At 43.6% G+C, this 26,297-nt stretch overlaps 1 protein-coding gene across 1 annotated transcript in view; it reads left to right on the top strand.

Moving 5' to 3' along the window:
- The first annotated feature begins 4,616 nt into the window (after positions 1 to 4,616).
- The window catches only part of Scap (SREBF chaperone), a 60,499-nt gene continuing 38,818 nt past the window's right edge, over positions 4,617 to 26,297 (top strand). Inside the window, exon 1 of the mRNA XM_028785394.1 lies at positions 4,617 to 4,766. The gene's annotated coding sequence lies outside the window, so the exon portion shown is untranslated. The remainder of the gene's footprint in view (positions 4,767 to 26,297) is intronic.

Raw genomic sequence — 26,297 nt, 5'->3', positions numbered from 1 at the left:
ACAGCTACTAATCTTCTGTGTGTCTCTATAAATCTGACTTCAGATACGTGGAACCAGGGGCTGGGAGAAACTGCAGCAGTGAAGAGTTTGTATTGCTCTTTAGAGAACTTGAATTTGACCTCCAGCACTCATACCTGGCTGTTCATAACTGACTAACTCCAGCTCCCGGGGATCAGATAGACATTCTCTTCAGACCTCAGTAGGCACCTGTATTCATATCCTTCTACAGACACACATGCATGCAGATAATTAAACACATAAGGAAAATCTTTTTGTTTGTTTGTTTTTTAAAAAAATATTTTTATTTTTTGAAATTATAATACTTTTTTTTTGGCTTTTTGATAGAAGCTAGCCTGAAGCTCTCTATGTAGACTAGGCTGGCCTCCTGTTTGTTGTGCCCATCTCAAGAGACCCAAAAGACCACCAAGGAGCCAATTCTGATGCAATTGCACCAGGGTCTTTATTCTTTAGTGGGCCACACCAGTGTCACTGATGCAGCAGGACAGGAGGGTGGAGCCCCGAGCCCAGGTTCAAGCCAGCATTTACAGAGGCAAGCAAACAAGCAAGGGGGTATCCAGCTTGGCACACATTTGGTTGGTGGGATTTTATGGAACTTGTTGCCCTTTAAAATGGTTGGCTGGTGCTGGGAGCCAAATCATACATTTCATAAGTAGATATCTTTAGGTACAACTGTAACTTCTGCTTTCCTGATTGGTGGTTGTTAGTGAGTGATCTGGACACCAGTGATAGGTGCAGGCCTGGTGGTTGAGTTTAACCTTAGGTCAGGTTCTCTAAGATGGAACCTGAACCCAAGATGGAGTTGGTCTGGTCTCTCACTCCAACTCAGAGATCTGCCTGCCTCTGCCTTTGAAGTTCTGGCAGAGAAACCCTGTCTCAAAAAAAAAAAAAAAAAAAAAGTTCTGGGATTAAAGCTGTATGACTCTACACATGGTTAAAATAAGATCTTTAAAAACAACAAAAGGAGCCGGGCGGTGGTGGCGCACGCCTTTAATCCCAGCACTCGGGAGGCAGAGGCAGGCGGATTTCTGAGTTCGAGGCCAGCCTGGTCTACAGAGTGAGTTCCAGGACAGCCCGGGCTATACAGAGAAACCCTGTCTCGAAAAAACCAAAACAAAAAAAAAAAAAAAAAAAAAAAAAAAAAAAAAAAAACAACAAAAGGAGCCCGAGAGGTGGCTTAGTGGAAGTAGCAAGTACTCTTCAAATGTAGTTTTTAATTAAAAAATATATATATATATATATATATATATATATATATATATATATATATATGCCCAGATAGAGTGTGGTCCGTGTTGTCAGTATGGGGAGATAAGTTCACTCTCTTCCACACTGATGCTCCTTTCTCCTCGTTCCTCAGAAAATCTTAGTGCAGAAGCCGTTGCCTGTGTCTGTCCTCAGGCTTTGGGCTCTGGCTGCCCAGCTTGCCTGTGTTACTAAGCAACTGGCCTGTCCCTGACCTTGATATAGGAAAAACCACTTTTCCCCCAGTGCTAGATAACAGACCCAAGGCCTAGGACAGGAGTCAGCAGCTGTGCAGAAAAGCTACTCTGTATGGCTCCTGTTGGGTTCCCTGTCCTGGACTGCCTAGTGCAACATAGTGATACTCCAGCTCAAAAAAAAAAAAGGTTGGGTGGGGAAAGGGCAGGGTGTGGAGTGACAGCAGCTTCCTCTCTGGCGAGTAGACAGTCCTGCTGGCCCAGGGTTCAGTGGAACTCTGGTTTGTCTTTAACTTTTCCTAAGTGACTTTGTTGTGAGGTGGATTTAGAACCTTAGTCTTTTCAGGAACTTGGCTGTAAAAGAAAGCTCTCAACCTTGTAGGATCATTACAGGCTCAGTCAGAAAGTCTGATGGGATTCGGGAGAGGTGGCCCAGGATACAGAGTGCTTGTCTAGCAGTCAAGGTGTTGGAAACAAATACTTGATGTTGAACAACGACACATGGACAGAGTGAAAATAACTCAGCAAGGCAGTTTCTTTACACAAAAAAGGATGGGCTGGCGAGTGTACCAGGGCAGGAAGTGCACTTGGTTTTTATTCTAATGCAGGTGGTGACAGTCTTTTCCCCATTGGCTGAAGTCCAACCTCAGAGTCTTTTGAGGTTAACTAGTTTTAAAAGAATATGCGTAAAGGAAATTAAGAAAAGGGGGAAGGGTTCTCTGCTTCAGGCTATCACATTCAAGGACGTGTGTGTGTGTGTGTGTGTGTGTGTGTGTGTGTGTCTGTTGTGAAAATAAAGTTTTACCAGATGGAGGGGATTAAAAGATTTTAATTATCTACATAAAGGTTTCACATGGTGGGGAGATTTATGGAATATTAGTCCTTGGAGGGCAAAGACTTTGATAAAAACAAAAACAAAAACAAAAACCAATTTCTCACAGTCCCTGAGATTAGGTTTCCAGAAATGCAAACGAACAGCCCTGAAAAACTAAGTGGGGTTCAGTCAGAGAGGATTCATGTAACAGATGACTCGGGTTCAAGTTGAGCACACAAAACAAAGCAAAACAAAACACTCAGCAAATAAAACTAGAAAGATTTCACATATCCTCCAGAGGAAAGAGACAGCGGTGAGAGACAGAGAAACCAGTGACAGAAAAGGAGCTCCTCGCTCCCAGGCTTCTGAGAGAGCAGACGTGAAGGAATAAGGCCTGGAGGGAGTGGTCTGAGGATGATGGAGCAGAGGGAGGATAAGCTCCCCTACCCTGCTTTCTACTGTTGCTTCTAATTAAAAGAAAATAAAAAATAATTTTTGATTTTCTTTGCTTTTAAAGACAAGGTAACCTTTGAACTGTATAGCCCAGGAGCTCACAATGAACTCACATCGGTTCTGCCTCAGACTCCTGAGTGCTGGGATCACAGGTGTTTGCCACCAGTCTAGGTGTTTCAGTTTGCTTCTCTGTTCCTATGATAAAACTCTAACCCAAATCAACCTGGGGGTGAGATGGGGACAGAGAGACGACTCCATGGTTAAAGACACTTGTTGCTTTTGCAGAGAACCCAAGTTCTTTCCGGCAACTTCATGGTGGCTCACAACTGTCTGTAACTCCAGTTTTAGGGGGAGTTGAAGCCCTTGTTAGGGTACCAGGAATGCACGTGGTACAAAGGCATGCCAGCAGGGGAAATACTCATACACCGAAAACAATACAATCTTTAAAATAAAATCAACTCGGGGAACAAAGGGTGTATTTGGTTTGCATTTCCGTGTCTACCAAAGGTTAGAGCAAGTACACCAGGTAAAAAAATTAAATTTTATTTTTATTACTGAGGTTTGAGCTCAAGGCCTTGATGCTAGGCAAGTGCCCTACCAGGTGGCTGCATCTCCTTCTATTGGTGGGGGCCATTCTTGTGTACCAGACTGGCTTTAAACTAGAAACTGGACTTCTGTTCCTCCTGCCTGCACCTCCTGATGGCTGACATTATAGGTGTGAGCCACCACCGCCAGTTTGCTTGGTGCTGAGGCTCAAACCCAAGGCTTTGTGCTTGCCTGGCAAGCAGTAGTATATCAACTGAGCTACATGCTTTATAGAAAAACCCTCATCTTATTCCAAAGGCTGAAGTGGCCATCTCTGATTTCTGTTTTGCATGGTGACCATACTTATATTTTTCTTTTCCCCCACCACTAATGCCCTTGAGGGCAGGAACAGGGTCTGTTCTACCTTAAGTATACCTTGAGGGTGAGCAAGAGTGAAGCGAGAGAAGCATGTTTTAAGATGGGGGTAGGGGACGACTCTGAGCTGTGACACTCAGAAAGCCAAGAGCTGGGCATTGCTAGTGTGGTCAAGATCTCTCCACAGGTGGACCTGAGGACAAATGGAAGCATAGCAACCAGGGTTGGGGCTACTGCCGAGTGCCTGGGACCTACCTCACTTTCCCCTTCTGTGAGAGTCACTTCTATCTTCAAGGCCTAATGAGAGAACACGCACTATATACTTGGCTCAACATTTGACCAGGGCAATCACTCAGCATAATCTGTTACATGTCCAAGTTGATTGGTGCCAAGTCAGCAGGTGGAAGAGACTTGAACACCCAACATCCACGTAGGTATAAACACTGCGTATATATCTTCCATTTTACTATGAATTGGATTTTTAACAAAAGTGGAATCATACACCAGCTTGTCTTTGAATTAGCTTTCACTGTCAGTAAGTGCTCATTAAACATCCTTGGTGTAGGAAGGTTCTATACCTAGTTCATTAACTGCATATATTTGCTACGTAACTCAGTTGCTTCTAATTCTCCGTTTGTTTTCTTTTTGATGCTGCTGTGGATCTAACCCAGTGCTCCGAGAGTCCCAGGCAAGTGCTCTACCACCGAGCCATACACCCAGTCCCGCTTCCAATCCTTTGGCATTATAAAGCGTGGAACGTGAGCTCCTGTGTATGTTCTTGATCACTTTCCAGGACGTGCTGCTGTCAAAACTCCTAAGTGCTACCAGCCACCTTTTTCCAGGTCATAGGCAGCTCCAGTACTTCCTCCCGCAGTTGTGTGGCAGGGGACCACCAGGGGGCGAGCCCGAGCCGCTGGCAATGCTAGACTACGCATGCGCACGCCGCTGGGAGCACGTGTGGAGGGCGGCGGAGCGGGAGGGGAAAGGTAGGAGTTGAGAGGTGAAGGGGCGGGGAGCTGCGCGGGCGCCGGCCGGCCGGGAGGGAGAGGGCGGGCTCCAAACACCGGACCTCGGGCCAGGAGTGTGCAGGCCGCTCTCCGCCGCTCCGCCGCCGCCGCCCGGGAGCTGCCTCGCCGCCACAGGTACTCAGCGCGCGTCTCCACGGTGCGGCAGGGCCCTGGCGCCGGCCTCGCGCCGCTCGTGCCCGGGAGTTCCGGGATGCGGGCGAGCCCGGGCAGGGGCGCGCGGGCGTGGGCGCTGTCCAGCAGCCCGAGGGCGTCTCGGGAGACCGCAGTCAGGAGCGGGGGCTGGACCGTCGCGGGTCCCCTTCCCGACCGCGCCCCCGCCCGGGCCGAGCTGCCTGGGTCACGATGGGTTCAGGGTCAGTGAACTCAGGCAGCCTCGAGGCTGGGACCTGCTTCGGGGTTGTCTGGGGTTTCCAGGGTGAGGGCTAGACCCTGTGACTCAGTCCTGCCTCTTTCCGAAGATCCGATAGCCAGGCAACATGTAGTCTGTCTCTCCTGGGTGTGCTCGGTTTCTGGTTTTATGTGTTGCTTAAACCTAAACTTTGCTCGCTTATGTTGCTCGTGTTTACTTCCAGGTGGTTTTGTTGCATCAGGGTTATAATGTGATAGCGCTAGCTGCAGGGAGCCCCGGCTCCACACTGCATCACAGAAAGTTGTGCAGATGGAGGCGATGAAGAGGGCAGTGAGCCACGGCGGCGGATGTGGGGTTCTGACAGTAGTCTCCCCTATTTTAGCGTATTTACTTCATCTCTTATGGTGACAGAACCGATGAATAAACTCTCTGGTGATCTTGCAATAATTCTTGTGAAGTCGACATAGGAACAGTCTTTAGTGATGTTATCTTTGGGTGCATTTGTAGAGTTCGCTTATGCAGTGTGCTGCCATCTCAAGGTATGGTAAACACTGAAGCTTTTATTAGAGTCAGGATCAAGTGTATCTAGTTAGTGCTGAATGCATTTTAGGTGTAGCCTGAATGATGCTTAAATGAAGATTGTATGTTCATTAAATATATTAATGTATTTCAGATCTAAAGTGTTTTTATATATTTACAGCATTTCTGCTTGGCACGTGTCTTTTCTTTTTCTTTAAACCAAACAACAGCATATACAAATATAAACATTATTTCTATACTCATTATTAAATTATTTGGGGATGTATGCCTAGGGCCTTGGTCTACCACTGAGCAACACCTGTGGCTTTTTATTTTGACTTGGGCTTCGTTGCCCAGGCTGACTACTAAGTTTCATCCTCCTGCCTCAGTTTCCTGAATGTGTGGGATAACAGAGGTGTGTGCTACTGCTTTGCTCAGCTCTCATTCTTTGCTCATAAATTGAAATGGAAGAGCTGGTTTTCACTTACTTGAAACTCCTTTGTTGATTCATTCTCTCTCTCTCTCTGTCTCTGTCTCTCTCTCTCTCTCTCTCTCTCTCTCTCCATCCCCCCACCTCCTCCTCCTTACTGTGGCATGGGGTGAGGTTGGGGAGAGACAGTACCTCTCCAGATGTGCTTTATAGTCACTGGTCTGGAAACCCTACTGCTAATTTAGATTACTATCCTGAGGTGGAGACAAAAACTTTATTCTTAGTTTGTGGCTAGAACACAGAACCATACAAATTGTCATTTGCCTGAGGTCATATGTAAGCTGTTCAACTGTCCAGTTGGGAAAGGAAGCATGCCTGCTGTACGTTTGTGTTTGTTAATGTGGGTGGTTAGGGTTGCCACAGTTCAGGATCACTTCAGATGAGTGTGTCTCAGGAAGCCTAGAAGACTCTTCGGTTCATGTGCTATTTGCTCACTCTGACTGTCTGTATCCATTTGTTGGCTGCCACAAGTATGTGTGGTTTTCATTGTCTCTCCCATTGAACCAGTTTCCAGGGTCATCCAGCTTGTACATGGAGGATCCGGCCTCCAAACCATGTCTTCCAGATTTTGCCACATGAGCTCCTGACCCTGGAACTTACTACTGTCCTCAGTTTGCTAAGGAAACAAGATCCAGGTGACTTTAGCCACCTAAAGTGATACTTGTGGGTAATATTTATTAAATAGTTCAAGGCTCGGGCTATTGGGCTCCAGTGTTAGCTTCTTTAAAGTTCCATAATGAACAGGTGAGACAAGAGTGTCAACTCCTTTGTGGGTGAATTTCAGGCAAGTTTTCTCACTGGCCAGTTAGGGGCTGTGCCTGTGTGCAAACTTGTTTGCCTGACAACAGTCCGTGTTTTCCACCAGATGTGCCCCCTGGCTTCATAGTCTCTCTATTGTTCTGTTAGCAAGTGGGAGGGGGTAGAGGAGGTGGCACGAGTGGAGGAAGCAGCCTGTGTCACAAAGCTGAGACCAAGATGGTACGTCTCGGTGCAGCAGGGCTCTCATCTCCGTCTTCCCCACACAGCTTGTTAGACTTTGCTAATTTTTAATTTTTTTTTAATTTGTGGAAAATAATACATAACATAAACTTTAGAATTTTAATGATTAAATAGAGCAGTCAGGGGTATTAAATGTACTCACACTGTTGTATAGCTGCCATTGTTACCCATTTCCAGAACTTCTTAATTATTGTATACAGAAACTGTTCCTATGAAACAGTCTGTATTCCCCGTGCCGTCAACTGCTGGCAACCTCTGCTGTACTTTGTTTCTGTGAGTTTGCTTGTGATAAGTTCTCTCATCTGAGTGGAATTGTAATTATACTTTTTAGATTTGTTTACTTTGTTTTATGTGTTTGTTTTGCTGGCATGTTTGTATGTGTACCATATGTATGCTGATGCCCTCAGAGGTCAGAAGAGGGTGTCAGATCCCCTGGAACTGGAATTAGGAATGGTTGTGAACAACCATGTATGTTGGAAACCAAACCCCGATAGTCTGCAAGAACAAGTACGTTTAACTGCTGAGTCTTTTCTCCAGCCCCATGTGTTTCTTTCCTGTCTGGTTCCTTTCACCTTGTTTTGAAGGTTCATTCATGTATTGTTTATTACATTTTATTCCTGTCTCAGATTGAATTATATTATTTTGTTTGTATAGCCACATTTGTTTTCAAGAATTTTTATTTATAGCCTGGGCTGTCCTGGAACTTGTAGACCAGGCTGGCCTTGAACTCAAGAGATTCACCTACCTCTGCCTCCCAAGTGCTGGGATTAAAGATGCTGCTATATGTCTCCTTTTTAAAAGAACTCTATCTTTCAATGAAGATTGGAGTTTTTCTTCTACCTTTTGACTATTAGGAATGATGATGTCAGGAACACGAGTGTACAGTTAGTCGTAGTCAGAGGCTGACGATTAGGAGGAACACAAGTGTACAGATAGGTCATTGAATTTTTTTTTTTTTTTTTTTTTTTTTTTTGGTTTTTCGAGGCAGGGTTTCTCTGTGTATCCCTGGCTGTCCTGGAACTCACTCTGTAGACCAGGCTGGCCTCAGAACTCAGAAATCCGCCTGCCTCTGCCTCCCAAGTTCTGGGACTAAAGGCATGCGCCACCACCGCCCGGCAGGTCATTGAATTCTTACTTTTAGTTTATTGTATATTCTTTGCATGCTATTTGGATATACACTTGTCTGTCAGTATCCATAGGAGATTGGTTCCAGGATCCCCTTTAGGTGCTAAAATGTGTAAATTTTATGTATATGGGTGTATTCCCTGTACGTACTACATACATGCAGTGCCTAAGGAGGCAGAGGGGCTATTGTATCTTCAGGAACTGGAGTGACAGATGGTTAAGAGCTGCCGTCTGGGTGCTGGAAAGACACCTGGGTCCTCTACAAGAGCAGCCAGTGTTCTCAACTGCTGACCCATGTCTCCACCTCCTAGGTTTATTTACACTATTTTTAATTACATGTAGGTGTTTGTGTCTGCATGTGGGTATGTTCTTGTAGTGCAGAGGCTAAAGGAGGCTTGAAGCTGGAGCTGGAGTTACAGGTTTGTAAGCTGTCTAAAGTGAGCACTGGAACTCAACAGTACACACGCTTAGCCACTGACATAGCTCTGCAGCCCTCTTCATGTGGCTTTCAACTGTGTAGATTTCTCTTGTTGGATCATAAAAGGTATATATATATATATATGTATATGTATATATATGTATACATATGTATATATATATGTATATGTACATATATATATACATATATATTCTAGATTTTAATCCTCTGGTAGATAAATGATGTGCAGATATTTCCTTCAATTTTTCTTTTTGGCTGTCCTGTGTTCTTGCAAAGGACCTGAGTTTGATTCTAGTACCCACATAGTGGCTCATAACTGCCTATGACTTCAGCTCCAGGAGATCCAGTGCCTTCTGCTAGATAGATTCCACAGATACTGAATTCATGTCTTTCCCCCTATATATTCACAGTTAAAAATAAAAAAATTTGTTTTGTTTAGTTCTTCGTTACAGGATTTCTCTGTGTAGCCCTGGCTGTCCTGGAACTCGCTCTGTAGACCAGGCTGGTCTTGAACTCAGGGATCTGCGTGTCTGTGCCTCCTGAGTGTTGGGATTAAAGGCATACTAGTCTCAAAAAAAAAAACCCACAAAATTGTAAAAAAGTTAATGAAATGAAGGGTTTAGAAGAGGGCTCAGAGAGTAAAAGCACTTGCCCCACATCTGGTGACCTGAGTTTGACCCCAGACTCCACCTAAAAGTAAAGCAAGAGAACTGACTTTGTAGAGTTGTCCTCTGACCTCCACGTGGGTGCCATGGTATGAGCAGTGCACTCGCGTGCACATGCACACTCATACACACACACACACACACACACACACACACACGCACCCCAATGTCCAGTAATAGTACATAAAACAAGTAGCTGGGCAATGGTGGTGCATGCCTTTAATCCCAGCACTTGGGAGGCAGAGGCAGGTGGATTTCTGAGTTCGAGGCCAGCCTGGTCTACAGAGTGAGTTCCAGGACAGCCAGGGCTACACAGAGAAACCCTGTTGTGAAAAACCAAAAAATAACAATAGTAAAATAAAAAAAGAAGTAAAAGTAAATTTTATAAAGAAAATCTATAAGCCTGGTGAAGTTTATATGCTGGGGGAATGGAGACTAGGAAATGCATGTTATAGATGCATTACATTTTGGGGTATGTCTTCATAGTTAACCCACCAATATACCCTTCTTTGTCTCCTTGTGCCTAGAAGAAAGGGTTGGAGATCTAGCTCAGCAGTTAAGATATGGCCACTGCTTATAATTCCAGCCTTAGAAGACCAAGATGAGGTTAGGAAGACTAGCCAGTTAGCGAGCTCTGGATTTGATTAAGGGACCCTGGCTCAGTAAATAAGGTGGAAAATCAATTGAGAATGATTGGCAACTACAGGCTTCTACATGCATACCATCCATACACGTGAGCATCCACACATATACAAAACATGTATACACACATGTATACCACACATGTGAGAACTGAAAAAAGAAAAGAATACAGGAGTTTTGAATTCTGGTTTGGACTTAGCAGCAAATGGGATGGAAAACATGGGGCAGCTCGGCAAGAAGGAGTTGCAAGCATGGGATCTTCTCATACAGATGTTATTGGAAGGGGCCACTGTGCATGGAGTCTCCTCATACAGATGTTATTGGAAAGGGCCACTGTGCATGGGGTCTTCTCATACAGATGTTATTGGAGGGGGCCACTGTGCATGGAGTCTTCTCATACAGATGTTATTGGAAAGGGCCACTGTGCATGGGGTCTTCTCATACAGATGTTATTGGAAAGGGCCACTGTGCATGGAGTCTTCTCATACAGATGTTATTGGAAAGGGCCACTGTTCTCTGCCGCAGTGGTACTGAGAGTTTGAGGACTCCAGCCCCTAGAAAAGGGCCGAAGGTGAGCTGCTGCTTTGTATCTTCTGAGTCACTCTCCACTCAGGGACAGCTCTTTGTGGTTAGAGTGGAACCTGTTCCTTCCACACAATGTTTGTAGTAAGGAATCTTGAATGGTAATGACAGAACAAAGGCTCGTCACATCTTCCATTGGGGGGATTAGGTTATAAAAGGTTATATATATTAGGTTGTCTAGAGTCTTGGTGTCTTCCATCAGAACACATTACCAGCAGGAAGTCAGGCAAGAGGACTCCAGTTAGTGACCTTGTTGATGTTGGTATGTGGCTAGCAGCAGGAGTGCAGGTCCTGGCCTTGCTTCTGCTAGCATGAGCTGAGGCTGAGGCACCTGTAAGGGCCCTGCTGGGTGATTTTTCTGGCTTTAAAGTAGATTCTGTGGGAGGTAGAGAGACCACTCAGTGCTTAAGAGTATTTGTTGCTCTTGTGGAGGGTCAGAGTTCAGTTCTCGGTATCCACATCAGGCAGTCACAACTACTCCAGTTCCAGAGAGTTGGACATTGAACCTCCTTTGCTCCTTGGGCACCTGAATACATGTCCTCATACACATATGCAGATACACTCATATACATTTAAGCAAACATTTAAAAAATTAGAGTCTTTCCTCATGTTAGCAGTGATAAATTAGTTCAATCATCTTACTAGTAATTCTTGACTAGGTCACAAAGGAGTAAAAATGGACCCTTGTGCTGGGCGGTGGTGGCGCACGCCTTTAATCCCAGCACTTGGGAGGCAGAGGCAGGTGGATTTCTGAGTTTGAGACCAGCCTGGTCTACAGAGTGAGTTCCAGGACAGCCAGGGCTATACAGAGAAACCCTATCTTGAAAAAATCCAAAAAGAAAAAAAGAAAAAAAAAAGACCCTTGTTGTTACTTGATTGTGGAGATGATGTATCTGGCTATGACAACCATCACAGTCAGTGAATATGATTGGTTCTTCCTTTAACGGAGGTGTGGCTGTTCATCCCAGCAATGACTCTAGAACATGGGAAACCATTCCCGTTAGTGCTTGTGCTTCAGAGTCCCTAAAATCCACTTCTTTCATTAACTGAAATGAAAGGAAATTCCTTTCTATTTTCAGTACAGTTAGCTTGGTCTCTTGAAAATTCCTCCAGTTTATTTGCCTACTTTTGATGCTTAGAGAAGCTAAATTTCTTGCCCTGAGCATTGCCGCTTTGCAAAATAACTTAAAACAAAAATACAACTTTTTCCCCCGAAGATCAATTGTTTGCACTGGTGGACTAGTTTAGCTCAGTGGACAAAGCTGCAGTGTCTTTCCATCCTAGTCCAAAAGAGGTACCAGGTGCACCCAGGGAACACAAGGTGCCTTGCCATGACTTTCTTCCTCAAGGGATTGCAGGCAGGAAAGGGTGCTGAGAGCTAAAAGCGCCCCGAGCTGGAAACCCAGCCACAGAAGCTCAAGCTCAGGCTAATGTACCCACAGGAAGGCTTCCTTCATTAGTTTATAATTTTAGCTTTTAAAATGCAGAAATTTATTTACAGAACATAAAATTTAAAAGTTGTAAGAGTGTGCACAGGAAAGTGTTCCTTCTGTTCCGCTCCTGTTACAGATCTTCTGCCTGGTGACAGAATGCCTTTCTCGTGTGTCCATTTAGGGGTATTTTATGCATATACAGACAAACACAGATAAATTTTTTTTTAAATTAGGGTTTCATTATGTAGCCTTGGCTGGACTAGAACTTGTTATATAAATCAAGCTGGTCTTGAACTCACAGACATCACCTGCCTCTGTCTTCCAAGTGCTGGAATTAAAGGTGTATACCGTCATTGGCTGGCTTTCTTCTATCTTTAAAGTTTGTTCTGGGGATCAGACTCAGGTCATTAGGCAAGTGCCTTACCCACTGAGCCGTCTTGCTAGACCTGTCTTGTAGATTTATATTTAAAATTGTCATTAGGTATTTTATGTATTTTTGCCTTTATACCTGTTATACATTTGGGGTTTATTTTAGTGAGAAATATAGTTTGAACTTAATTTTTTCCAGATATGTACCCATTTGCAGAATATCTGTTGTCGAACAAGTCATCCTTCTCTCAATTGCTTTAAATTTCTCATCATGTTCTGTATGTGGTATACTTTGCCACATGTACTTGTGGGTCTGTTGACAGAGTTTTTGTTCTGTTACAGAAATCTGAATATGTGTTAGTACCCACTTTTAACTACTCTATAATATGTTTTGATATTTGGTAAACTTAGTTGTATATACATACATGCAGACAAAACACTCATACACATAAACTTAACTAAGTGAATCTAAAAAAAGTTTTAAAAATTAAGCCATATATTTTTTATTTTATTTTACATGTGTGTGTGTTTGAGACATTGTTAGCATTCTGTCTAAACTCCATCCCCACAGTTATGTGGCAACATCTAGGTATGCTCCTCCCCACAGTTACCTGGCAACAGCCAGGTAGCCCTGGCCCACTATAAAAGGGGCTGCTTGCCTCCTCCTGTCTCTCTTGCTCTCTTGATCCGTCTGTCCCCTTGCCCCTTCTCCCTTCCCTCCCCCCTCTCTCCACATGTTTATGGCCGGCCTCTACTTCTCTTCTCTCTCTGTCTCTCTGTGTCTCTGTGTCTATGTCTCTGTCTCTGACTCCTCCCTCTCCTTCTCTCTGCCTCTACTACCCTCTTAACTCCCCTCCCTATGCCCGGAATAAACTGTATTCTATAATATACCGTCGTGTGGCTGGTCTCTCAGGGGGAAGAGATGCCTTAGCATAGGTCCACTGAGACATTCCCTACCCCTATACCTCACCACACAACCGTAGGACATATTCCAGATCTCTTTAGCTTTTTATAAACACAACAGACATGGTTTCCCTCTGTAGCCCTGGCTGTCTATGAACTCATTCTGGAATTCAGGGTTCCACTTTCCTCTGCCTCCCAAATGCTGAGATTAAAAGTGTGCACTACTACCACCTAGCCAAATTCTCCATGTTTTGGTGGGTCTATGTTATATTTTTAGGTTAATGTAGGAAGAATAATTTCTTTTGAGACAGTGCCTCACTATGCAGTGATGGCTGGCCTGGAATTCTCTGTGGAGACCAGACCGGCCTCCATCCAACTCATCAGTCTGTGGGGCAGGAGTGACAGGTGTGCACCACCAACCACACCTAGTGTGTGATCTTCTTGTGATCCCTCCTTACTGAGAGCAGGGCATGGCTTTTCTCTTTGTTCAAGTCTCTTATGTTCCGTAGAGAAACAGAAAGATCTTTGTGTTTTGCTTTTTTAGTATTTTGAATTATTTATATCGTCCGTCTGCTTATTCATGATAGATGTGAAAGCATCGATTTATTTGTAAAATTTCCTGATTTATCACGTGTGTGCTCACTCAATGTGCTACCATTGCTGAGTGTAGGTCAGAGGAGAATTTATCTCTTTTTCACTAGGGGAAAGCCATCTCGAGTCATCGGCTTAGTGGCAAGCACTCACACCCACTGAACCATTTGGCCAGTCCTGGTGTGGATTTCCTACATGTCAGTTCTCACTTACTTATGTGATTCTTTCATCAACTTTAAAAGATTTTCAGTTGATCTTATTGGATTTTCTAGAGATTTAACAACATCTGCAATAACAAAAATGCCAAAAACCAAAACAACAAAAATACCCTTTCCTTTTCAGTTATGTGATTAGGGATGGGCTGAGTTTGTCCATTTGGAGAGAGGCAGGCACCTGGATTAGTAAAACACCTCTGTCTGTGTCTGTGAGGTTTATTTTCAGAGAGGATTAACTAGGGGCTGGCCTGGGGTAGACAGGGCCCAAACTGAATCCAGGGAGGAAGAGGAGAAAGCCTGCTACTTCGGGCATTTTCTCTCTCTCTCTGCTTCTCAGTCAACATGATGAAGCTACATTGTTCCTTCATTCCTTCTCTGACATTCCAGACTAAGGCCTCTGAAACTGAGCAAAAATAAATGACTCATTTATGTCCATATTTTGTCACAACCTCATTTCTCTGGGACCCATTTTTCCTGTTACTTAAACATAGTTGCTTAAACCGGGCCATCTGGGTCTGAACCCTTTGGAACTGATATGCAGGAGCTTAAACAAGCTTGGAGAACTGGGAATTGTGGTGACACATGCCTTTAATCCCAGAATCCCAGAGTAGGATGGGTCTTTGAGTCTGAGGCCAGCCTGGTCTATAGAGTGAGTTCCAGGATAGCCAGGGGTACACAGAAACTGTTTCAAAACAAAACAAAAGAAAACAAAAAACCAAAAAAACAAGGTTTGGAGCTGTGAGCTAGGGAAGTCCTATAATGCTGTCTACAGAACTTGGCTGTTGATCCTGGTAGGAGTGCAGACAGAATGCTGTAGAAATATGGGCAGTAAGGACTGTGCTGAGAGATTTGGGGTGGGAGCGAGGATTCTGTTGAAATTAAACTAGAGTTATTCATGCCACATTCTAGCAGAAAATGTCTACATTTTGTCTAGGCCTGGTGCAGGCTTGTAGTCCCATCTCCTGAGGAAGACTGAGGCAGGAGGATGGCAAGTTCCTTGCCTGCCTAGGCAACTTACTGAGATTCTGTCTCAAGTTTTTTAAAGAAGTTAAGAGAGGACTGGGGATTGGCTTAGTGATCTAGTGCAGTGGTTCCTAGGTTCCATCTTTGTACCAGAAGAAGAAAAGAAATTATCTGTTTTGTCTGGGTCTGAGATTTTTGTGAGACTAAGTTTAAGGATGATAGATTCCAGCTGGAGAGATGGCTCAGTGGTTAAGAGCACACTGACCGCTCTTCCAGAGGTCCTAAGTTCAATTCCCAGCAATCACATGGTGTCTTACAACCATCTGTAATGGGATCTGATGCCCTCTTCTAGTGTGTCTGAAGGCAGCAACTGTGTACTCACATATATAAAGTAAATAAATGGTTTTTAAAAAAAGGATGATAGATTCGTGGTGGGAGATTAACTCAACTTGTTGAATACTGCCTAGCATGCCCAGAGTCCACATATTGAGTGTGGCGGTGGAGACTGGAGAAGTTCAGGGTCATCATCAGGTACATAGCAAGTATGAGGCTATTCCAGACTATATGAAATGCTGTCTCAAAAAATGAAGAAGGCAGAGGCAAGGTGGGGCTGATGGGTGTGGGGTGTAGGAGAGGAGCGTGTGGGCATGATAGGAACAGGGTGTATTATATACATATATGAAATTGTCTAAGAAAAAAATTAAAAATTTTCCAAGGTAATAAGATTAGTTTATCTGGTGAGGGAGTTTGAAGGCACTGCAGAATTCAGCTGGGCTGGTTTATAGTGGCACGTGGGAGGATAAGGCAGAACCGAGGGGTTTAAGACCTTGTAGTAGCAGGAGAGCTTGGCTGATGAAGCAGTTAGGACTGTTAAAAAAGCCAGATACAATGCTTTGCAGCAAAGCAGTAGCAGAGGTGCATTGAGAGCTCTCAGAGGTCGGCCAGATTCTACCTGTAGTGTCACCCTCAAGCATGCCAAGGTTTCAACTCATTTGAGAAGAGAGCGCTGGGCCACCCACTGCACAGCACTGCCTAGATTTACTTGTGCTCAGTCCCCCGGCACTCAGAGGTCACGGCAGCCATGGTTTGAGGGGCCCTAGTGCTTGAGTTGGCAGATCACATGGTAATACCCATGTGATACAGTTTTTCAGAAATGTAAAATATGAGTTACAAAGGTAGTGAAGGTTTCCACTTGAATTTTTCTTTTTTTCTTTTATTTATTTATTTTGTGTGTTTTTGTCTTGGAAATCGGAGGACAATTTGTGGGAATAACTTCTCACTTTTCTCCACGTGGATCCCAGGGACTGAATTCAGGTCATCATCCAAAGCCTGAAAGACCAAGGAATGTATGTCAGGGTCAGGATCCCCATGGGTTGTCCTTGAGGGTGCAGTGAACACAGCTGTGAGTGGAGCTAGAGATGCAGTGGAGACCCCAGGAAGTCAGAGATGCCAAGAGCCTGGACTATCTCCAAGGAAGGTCACGGGAGTGAGCAGAGCCAGCCCGAGGAGAGGTCTCATGGGCTGTGGCCAGCACAACCATGGAAGCAGGTTGTTCTTTAAAGCAGATCACTTCCTGGTTTGATGCTATAGGATTTGATATTTGGCCCTCCTCCTTTTCTATACCACAGTTTTTTCCTTTTAGAATTGGAATATTGGGGCTGGATAGATGGCTTGGCAGTTAAGAGTACTTACTGTTTTTGCATAGGATGCAGATTCGAGTCCCAGCTACTCAGATAGTGATTCATAACCATCCATAGTTCCAGTTCTAGGGGATCAGATATAGGGGTTTCAGTATATTTTGGACATCAGTAAGAAAGTATGACTTCATCAAAAAGATGTGCAGCCAGTAGACAGATATTTAAAGCTTTTGTATGCAGGGTGTCCAACATAAGCAGATCTCTAATTTTCACTTATTGTCCCTACTGATATGGTTGGAAGATGAGCCGATGTCAGGTGCAAATGCAGACAGCAAAATTAATAACCATTAGAATTGTGCAGGCTGGGGGTTGTGGAGATTTACCTGCCCTATTTGCCAGTTTAGTATAGGGTAAAGATGTTTTCATCAGAGTTAATTTTGGCAGATCTATGGCTCTTAGATTGGTGGACAATGTTTCCCCAAGAGCATGTAATTGGGCCTTTCCTAGAGTTTTCTGATTCTCACCAGATATAGGTAGACCCAGTGATTTACCTTTCTGATACGGTCTCAGGTGCTGCTGTTGGATTGGGGACTATTCTCTAAATGTCCTTGGTACAGGGAAGGAGTAAACAAAGTGTGGACAGCAGATGACTCAGTGGGTAAAGGCACTGCCCGCACAAGCCTGAGGACCTGACTTCAGTCTCAGGAACCAACACAAAGGTGAAAGGACAGAACTGATTCCACAAAGTTGACCTCTGACCTCCACATTTGATCCATGCTGTGTGTGTGTTTGTGTCCATCTCCTGTGACAATCATGTGATGCTCTTGAGTACACATAGCAAATTCTTAAAATATCACGTGAGGGGATTTTACACTGGGACATTTGTGAAAAACAGGATGGTTGAAGCACTCCCTCTATTAGTTTGTTTACTCAATTTATTGTAGTGTGTGTGTGTGTGTGTGTGCATGCGTGTGCATGTGGAGGTCAGAGGACAGTTTTTGATTGCTGGTTCTCTCCTTCCACAGAGGATAGAACTCAGTCAAGCTTGTGTGCCAGGCACGTTTACCCACTCAGCCAACTCACTGTTCCTTACGTTTTACTTTATTCTAAAAAGGTATTGTTGCCTGTCTGCTGCCAGGGCTTCTGGTCTGCTTTGTGTCATTCCTGGGAGGTGAGAGGCAGGTATGTGGTGGCCAGTGTCTGTATAATTAATATCAAAAAACCAGAAAGTTTTTTGTTGTTTGTTTGTTTTTGTTTTGGGGGGATTTTTTGTTTATTTTTTCAAGACAGAGTTCCTCTGTGTATTCCTGACTGTCCTGGAATTCACTCTGTAGACCAGGTTGGCCTGGAACTCACAGAGATCTTCCTCCTGCCTCAGCCTCATGAGTGCTGTGACTAAAGGTATGTGCCACCACAGACCTGCTATCTAGTAAGTTTTTAATCCTTTGTTTCTGTTTGAGACATTGTCTCATGTAACCTACCAGACTGATCTGAAACTGACTAGATATTTGAGGCTGGTCTTGAACTCCTGATTTTCCTGCTTCCACCTCCCAGTTGCTAGTATTATAAATCTTCATCACCATGTCCCACTTTGGCTTTTTGTTTGTTTGTTTGTTTTTTGAGACAAGTTCCCACATAGCCCAGGCTGGCCGTGAACTCAGTGTGTAACTGAGGCTGGCTTTGAATCTAGGTCTTGGACTCCTGATCTTTTTTCTACGTTCAGAATGCACCACTTAGCACAGTAAGTTCTTGTCCCAAGAATTGTTGGACACTGGTATACAGTCATGGACAGGAATTTGCTTATAGTTTTGTCAGGGCACAGAGCACTCACAATTACAGTTTAAAATGTCTGAAAGAGAATAGGCTCTGTGAGAACAGCAGATGTATGCAGCCCTCTGGAGACCATGTGGTCAGGTGAGCTGTTTTTGTTAATGACCTGAGACCTGGTAGATGTAAAGAGCAGCCTATAAAGAGAAGACAAACCATCAGAGAGAACAGGACGAGCCAGGGCCTTGGTGGAAAGGAGGCTGAAGAGGACAGAGTCAGGGCGGTGGTTGAGATGAAGTGTAGAGGACCAGGGCAGCCATGCAGAGTCCCTGCAGAGAGGGACAGGCATCTGGGTTTTGTTCTAAGTGTACAAGGATCAGAAGAGGACAAGAGGGGAACAAAGGGAACAACTCAGCTGGAGAGATGGTGGGGCTTGGAGAGGGGACAGAAGGGTTGAGAAAAGCCACCAAGTGTCTGTCTTGGGGGCTGTGCATATGTGAGTACAGGATGAGGAGTGAGGTGAGAAAGCATGCTTGTTGTCTGAGGTAGAGAGCAGCTCGTGAAATTCTGATGAGAGCTACAAATGACGCATCAAACGTGTTGGTAGAACTCGAGATTTGCCCAATGTGAATTAGCTCACTTACAGTACTCACTGAAGAGCAGTTTTAGCTAAAATGCTAAATAAATGCTAAATAAATAGATAGTGAAATAAATGGTATTAAACTAGGAGAGGGGACTAAGGTCAGTTGGTAAATTACTTGTGTAAGAATGGGAACCCGAGGTCCGTCTCTAGCCCCATATAAGAAGCTGAGTGTTGTCGTTGTGCTTGTAATTCTACCACTGGGAAGACAGAGTCAGGTGGATCTCTGGGGTCTAACCCCATCTTGGTTCTGTTTTGACCTAGCTAATGGGCTGAACCTAGAAAACAGTGTGTATAAAGTGCTTATGTTTGTATTTGGTACAAGATAATCACCTAATAAACAGTGGTGGCCCTGGCACTGCAGCTTTGTTATTTTGACTTTACTGCTGTTACTATGCTACTGTTGCTACTTTGTATTAAATTACTTTGGGGAGAAGATATGGACTCAAAAAAAGCAAATAAGAATCACTCTTAATTTCACTACCCAGAAATAAATCCTATTCATATTTTGAAATTTATTCTTTAGTAAGATTGTGAACCTAATTTATACATTTCAGTAATTTTTTTCCTTCCTTCCTCCCCCCCCCTTCCTTTCTTTCTTTTTTTCATCTTATGTAGCCCAGGTTGGTCTCAAAGTCCATGTGCAGTTAGAAAATGACCTTGATCTTATCTCTTGCCACCATCTTCCCAAGTGTAGGGCTATAGCATGAGCCATCACGCTCAACAATATTTCCTAAAACTTGTGTGCACACGTACGTGTGTGCCTGAGTGCATGTGCGCATGCATATGTGTGCCTGTGTATATACACTTGTGCATGAACAAGCACAGGCAGATATGCACACAAGTCTGTGTGAAGGCTGGAGGACACTTCTCTGGATTCAGTTTTCTCTTGCCACCTTGTAGGATTTCAGGATCTAACTCATCATCATAAGGCCTATGTAAGTACTTTACTGTCTTGCCAGCCCATAAAACATCACTTTTATAATACTAAGATTGTAATGTTTTAAAATGTTTTTGTCATAGAACAGACTTGTACTTTCTTTCTTTCTTTCTTTCTTTCTTTCTTTCTTTCTTTCTTTCTTTTTTTTTTTTTTTTTTTTTGGTTTTTCGAGACAGGGTCTCTTTGTGTAGCCCTGGCTGTCCTGGAACTCATGCTGTAGACCAGGCTGGCCTCGAACTCAGAAATCCGCCTGCCTCTGCCTCCCAAGTTCTGGGACTAAAGGCGTGCGTCACCACTGCCCGGGTAGACTTGTACTTTCACCACACATGTCTTGTGGTGTGCACCCACTTTTAAAAAAAGGTCATCATAGAAAAGCCAATATAGGGCTGGTGAGATGGCTCAGTGGTTAAGAGCACTGACTGCTCTTCCAGAGGTCATGAGTTCAAATCCCAGCAACCACATGGTGGCTCACAACCATCTGCAATGAGATCTGATGCCCTCTTGTGGGGTGTCTGAAGACAGCTATAGTGTACTTATAATAAATAAATAAATAAATAAAGTTTAAAAAAAAAAAAAGAAAAGAAAAGAAAAGCCAATATATATAAGTAATGGAAACCAAAATTGTAAGCACAGTTGCTAAAAAAGAAAAAGAATGACTAGGTGCAAACATAAAAAAATAAGTACAGGAATTGCATAAATCCTGTGTACGAAAAACTAACCAATGCTAAAGGAAGGAAAAAATACAAATAGAGAAGCACTTGGATTTGAAGTCTCAATGTAGTAGTTATGTTAGCTCTTCCCAAAATGATGTACAGGTTTAATATAACTTGTACCCAAATCTGAGGCTCAGTGCTTAAGAGCACGTACTGCTTTTCCAGGGGACCAGAGCTCAGTTCTTAGCAGCAGCATTAGGTGGCACTGATGCTGCCAGGCTGCATGGGTAACCACACGTGCATACATGTAACCCCCAACACATATACATGTGATTAAAAATAAAATCTTAGAAAAAATCCTGCAAGCCAAGCACAGTGGCATGCTGCCTGTAATCACGACACTTGGAAAGCTGAGGCAGGCATATTGAGAATTCAAGGTCAATTTGGGCTTCCTACTGAGAACCCTATCTTAGCAAAAAAATGATGGAATTATTTTCATGAATATAGACTGTTGACAAAATTACTCCAAAACATACTAATTTTTGAAGAGGCAAACAAGCTAGAATAGCTAAAAGAATTTGTTTTAAGCAAAGAGAGGTAAACAAAGGCAGGAGGATTAAGAGTTCAAGGCCAGTGTGATCTATAGGGCAAGACACTGCTTCAGATAAACCAAAACTGGGGGTGTAGCTCAGTGGTAGGGTCCTTGCCTGGTATGACCAAGGTCCTGGGTTCAGTCCCAGCATTTCCAAAAATAGACAAGAGAATGACATGTGAAGAACCACTATCAAGATTTGATAGTTGCGGCCGGGCATGGTGGCGCACGCCTTTAATCCCTGTACTTAGAAGACAGAGGCAGATGGAGCTCATGAACTGGAGGCAAACCTGGTCTACCAGCAGGGCCAAAGCAATACAGTGAGATCCTGTCTCAAAAAATGAACAAACCAAAACATTTGACAGTTGTAGCAGTCAACAGTAGATCACTGAAAAAGTAGAGAATCTGTGAATAGATGTGTGAATAGCCAATTTGGTGGGAGGTGGCAGTAAGGCAGATTGTTATGTTGATCAGGCTGGTCTTGAATTTACAATCTCAAGAAATCTCGCTTCTGCCTCTTGAAAACAGATTATTGCCCATCCATCTGATTGACCTTTTAGCCAAGCTGCCGAGGTAATTCAATGGAGAAAGGAGTAAGTCTTCAACAGATGGTACTAAAGTAAACTGCTCTCCTTGTGAGGAGTTAAGGAGGGAGGGAGGGAGGGAGGGAGAGAGAGAGAGAGAGAGAGAGAGAGAAAATGAATGAATGAACCTAGATTTAAACTTTACATTTTATCCAAAATGAGCTCCATCTTGAATGGACCACATAGATTTAATGTAAAACATGCACATTTTAGGAGAAAATTACATTATAATAAGTAGTACTACTTCCAAAAACTAATATACTCCCCAAAATTAAGTTCAGTTTTTATAAAGCATAAAACAATACTCATTAGTGCACTATTCACAATAGCTAGGGGTAGGGGAAAGATGGAAACTACCCAGTGTCTGTTAACTGATAACTGGATAAGCAATATGTGACTTACGCATTTAGTGATTAACTCAATAGTTAAACTGAATGGACCAGTGATAACTTAATAGCATTGTTCAGCCTTGAAAACTCAGGATGGAAGAAGCCATTCACAAATAGACATTGGATGACCTCTTTGTTTGAATTGTCTAGGACAGGCGAATCTGTGGAGACCGGAAGTGGCTTGATGGTGTCAGGATGGAAGTGCTAAGGCAACAGGGAACAATAGCAGATAGGCATCTGGTTTTCCTTAGGAGTGAGGGAATGTTCTGGATTTAGATAGTAGTGATGGTTGGTAGACAGGGCAGCAGAGTTCACTTCTATGAGCACTTTAAATGGTGGGTGACATTTTATGGAATATGAATTTATTATTATTTCTCAAACAGGTTCCTATGTATAGCCCTAGCTGCCCTGGAACTTTCTGTATGAACCAGGCTAATCTTGAATTTTTAGCAATCCTTTCCCCAAGTTTTGGGATTATAGACTGTGAGCTATTGTGCTTGACTTAATATTTTATTTTTTTCAAAAAATGCTCCATAATTCAAAAAGTATACAGCTAGAAAATGAGACATTTCTGGCCGGAGAGACACAAAGTGGTAAAGAGAGCACACAGATCTTGAGGACCCAGGTTCAGTTCCCAGCACCCACATACCCACATGGTACCTCATAAGTAAGTGCCTGTAACTCCAGATTCAGTAGATCTGAAGCCTGGCCTCATGTGTACATTCTCCCCCCCCCCTCTGTCTTTCCTTCCCTCCCTCCCGCCATCCCTCCTTCCTTCGTTGGGTCCCTCCCTCCCTTCCTCTCTAACACACACACACACACACACACACACACACACACACACACTATTAAAAAATAAGTCTTTACTAAAAAACTAGGAAAAGAAAATGAGAAATTTCCTGGAAAAAGATGTGGTGGTGAATTAAATGCATGAAAAATTGGCCAGTGTTGCCTAGGATAATGCTGTGCGTATCTAATTGTAGTTTGGAAAATAAAATTTATTTTATTTTGGATGGCTGGGGGTTGACACAAGATTTCAATCTTGGTCTTGAACTTGCTGTCCAGTCAAATCTTGAATCTCTGATTCTACTGCCACCACTTCCTGAGTGCTCTGGTCACAATTTGTGCCACTGTGTCTGGGTCACTTTCTCCTCTCTGTCAGTGCTGGGGATTTACTACCTCTGAGCTATAGCCCTAGTCCCAGTTTTAGCAATTTCTTAGAAATTTTATACTATGCATCTCACCATTCTTCTAGGCACTTCTTCCATGGTTACAGGAAATGAGGCATTCTACAATTGGATAGCAAATTAATTGCTCAGTATGTTAGTAGACCGTGTGTGTGCCTTTCCCCAAACTTCCGTATGTACAGAAGGTCAGGGCCACCCTGTCTCTCCACTCTGCTCACAGCTTATCCTTTCTGCAGGGCCTTCCGTCTTCTGAGCCCCTTGATGTGACTTGATCTGGGCTGCTCCCCTCAGGCCTCCTGGACAGTTCTGGACTGTGCTAGCACTGTTTTTTTCTTTACATAAACAACTCTAATTTGAGCTTCTAATAACAGACTCCTTTGATTTTGCTTGTATATATGGTCTTCCCCAAAGGCACAGGCACAGTTGTTTGTTTTTTCTTGTTGTCTTGTCTTGTTTTGTTTTCAAAACAGGGTTTCTCTGTGTAATCCTAGCCTTTCTGGAACTTGCTCTGTTAGACTAGGCCAGTTTGGTTTACCTCAGAGAAATATCTGTCTCAGAAATGGAACTCAGAGATCCATCTGCCTCTGCCTCCTGGATTAAAAGTTTGTGCCACCACACCCAGCTTTTTTTTGTTTTGTTTTGTTTTTTTTTTCAAGTTTTTTATGTAACAAGGTCTACTTAGGCCCCCAGGGCAAGACTGTCTCTTTAAATTCAGAGAGAAGGGCTGTAGATTTTTATCTGAAGCAACCTGTAACTCTGGGGCAATGTAGGAAAAACAGGTTATTGGTTCAGGTTGGGTAAATTTTGCTTTGGAATAGCTTTGTGTTAAAATTCTGCTGAGTAATAGAGATGGATAGTATCTCCTCTTCCTAGGTTCAGGTAGGTGAACTGTGCCATGAGCTAAAATTTGGATTTGTTTTTCAGGTGCTCTGAAAATTAACAGTTACAGTAAGTGATATCTGTGAAACTTGTATTGGCTACAGAATGGAAGGGAATGTTAGCTTTAGTGTTTATCTCTTATTAATCTAAGAGCTGCACTACAGAGGCAGGTCCCTTTCCTGGGTGGCTGATGTGTGCAGAAGAGAGGCCATAGAAGGAGACAAAGAGTAGAAATAGAATATCTGGGAGAGTTTGATATTGGACAGTATTTAAGGGAAGAGATTTGTGCAGCTAGTTAAGGTAGCCTGTCTCCAGGGAACCTCTTGCTAGTGTGTCTCTGACAGGTGTACTTCTTTGTGTTTGCTTTGCCTTTGGGGCTGGGGGGAAGGTAGAGGGATGCTGGAGCAAGAAGTTGCTTCCTCAGGGTCCCTGTTTGTGCTCCACTTTGAACAGGTCCTTTGCTGGAGACTTCAGTGCCTGCCTGTCTTTTGAGGGAGAGCCACGTGAATAGTGGAGCTCTTGTGAGCTCTTTTTTCTTGTATCAGCAACACTCACCTGCTGCCTCAGTTCACTCACAAATAAAGAGACCTAAAAGACTTCTTGTTACCTCCTTAGAGAAAGAAAAAAAAATAAAAAGAAAAAAGAAAAAAGAAAAAAGCTGGGCGTGGTGGCACAAACTTTTAATCCAGGAGACAGAGGCAGATAGATCTCTGAGTTCCATTTCTGAGATGGATACTTCTCTGAAGTAAACCGAACTGGCCTGGTCTATCAGAGCAAGTTCCTAGACTACCTTAAGTCTAGTGCTTCCAGGATGGTAGAAGGAGTGGTAGCCATTCCTTTTGACTTGTGAAATAGTTACAATATGACTCCTTTTGTTTCTGATTTCTGGTTATGGCACTTGAGGAGTCATCTTTATAGCCTGGGTTGTCATCAGGAAGCTTAATCAAGCCCAGACACATGTCTGAGCAAGTTTCCAATAGCACAGACCAAGGAAACAGCAACATGGAACAGAAGTGAACTTGAACTTAAAACCCACTAGAGAACTATACTAAGAAGAGAATTCTAGATGCTTTGGCTTTCTGTAAGAATTTTCTATTTTGATTGGTTTAAAATTAGTAGCAAATAGCAGATTAACTTAAACTAACTTAGGACAAGAAAAAAAGACTTATTGGAAGGCTATGGGGTGGCTTATAGACTGGAAAAAAAGTGGATGAGCCAGTCTTCAGAAAGGACTGAAGCCAAAACAGCCTGGGGACCTTGGGAGCAACGATCTATCTCTGTGCATTGAATACGAACCACCAGTAATGGCAGTTCCTCCTCCATTTTGTTCAGAAGCCAGTGTCCACAGAGCGAGGCTCAGCTGGTATAGCCTGAGTCAAGGTGGTGGACTTTGACTGATAAGCAGGCCCCGTGGACCCAGTAGGAGCCTGTAAGTTCCAGTGGGCTGTTGTTACTTTAAAAGGAGACAGCTGACAGCAGGCAGGGACAGTAGGATTTAACTGCTTTCAGCTCGTAGGAGCAACTGTGGAACTGAGAACAGAGACTGCAAGGCAGTACTACTGCCTTTGCGTAAGTTTAGTTTGATGACTGTTATTTCAGGGTCCTAAGCTTTTGGTGTTTTATGTTGAGGACAGCTCCTACTGAACAGTCTTTATTAGTAATCTGTTCAGGAATGTGTTTTGAGGGTGTGCATTTCTTTGCCAAGGTTTTACTAAGGCTTTCTCTCAGTCTGGCCTGTACACAGAAGAGGACAGGGAGGATGTTCAGTACACCCATTTGGCAGAGGAGCTGAAGGTGCTGTCTGTTATATAGGCATGCTTGCATATGCCCTTGGGGAGTGGTCTTTTCCCAATGCCTATTATGAGCCTGGGATGTGTGGGTCATGGGTAGCATTTGCTGAGCATTTGTGAGGCCCTGGGTTTAATACTTAACGCCTGAAAAGACAAAACAAATATCCTAATATGGAAAACATTAGAGAATTGAGAACTGAGGTAGACGGGAAGTTCTCAGGTTTGTTTGGTTAGACTGGGGGTGATTCAGTGTCTGAGAGAGAGCCACAGGACCTCACAGCCATGTTGTTTGTGACCCAGTGA

The sequence above is a fragment of the Grammomys surdaster genome, unplaced genomic scaffold, assembly GCF_004785775.1.
Source record: "Grammomys surdaster isolate TR1022 unplaced genomic scaffold, NIH_TR_1.0 125216, whole genome shotgun sequence".
Lineage (NCBI taxonomy): Eukaryota > Metazoa > Chordata > Mammalia > Rodentia > Muridae > Grammomys > Grammomys surdaster.
This window is presented reverse-complemented; position numbering and strand designations above follow the sequence as displayed.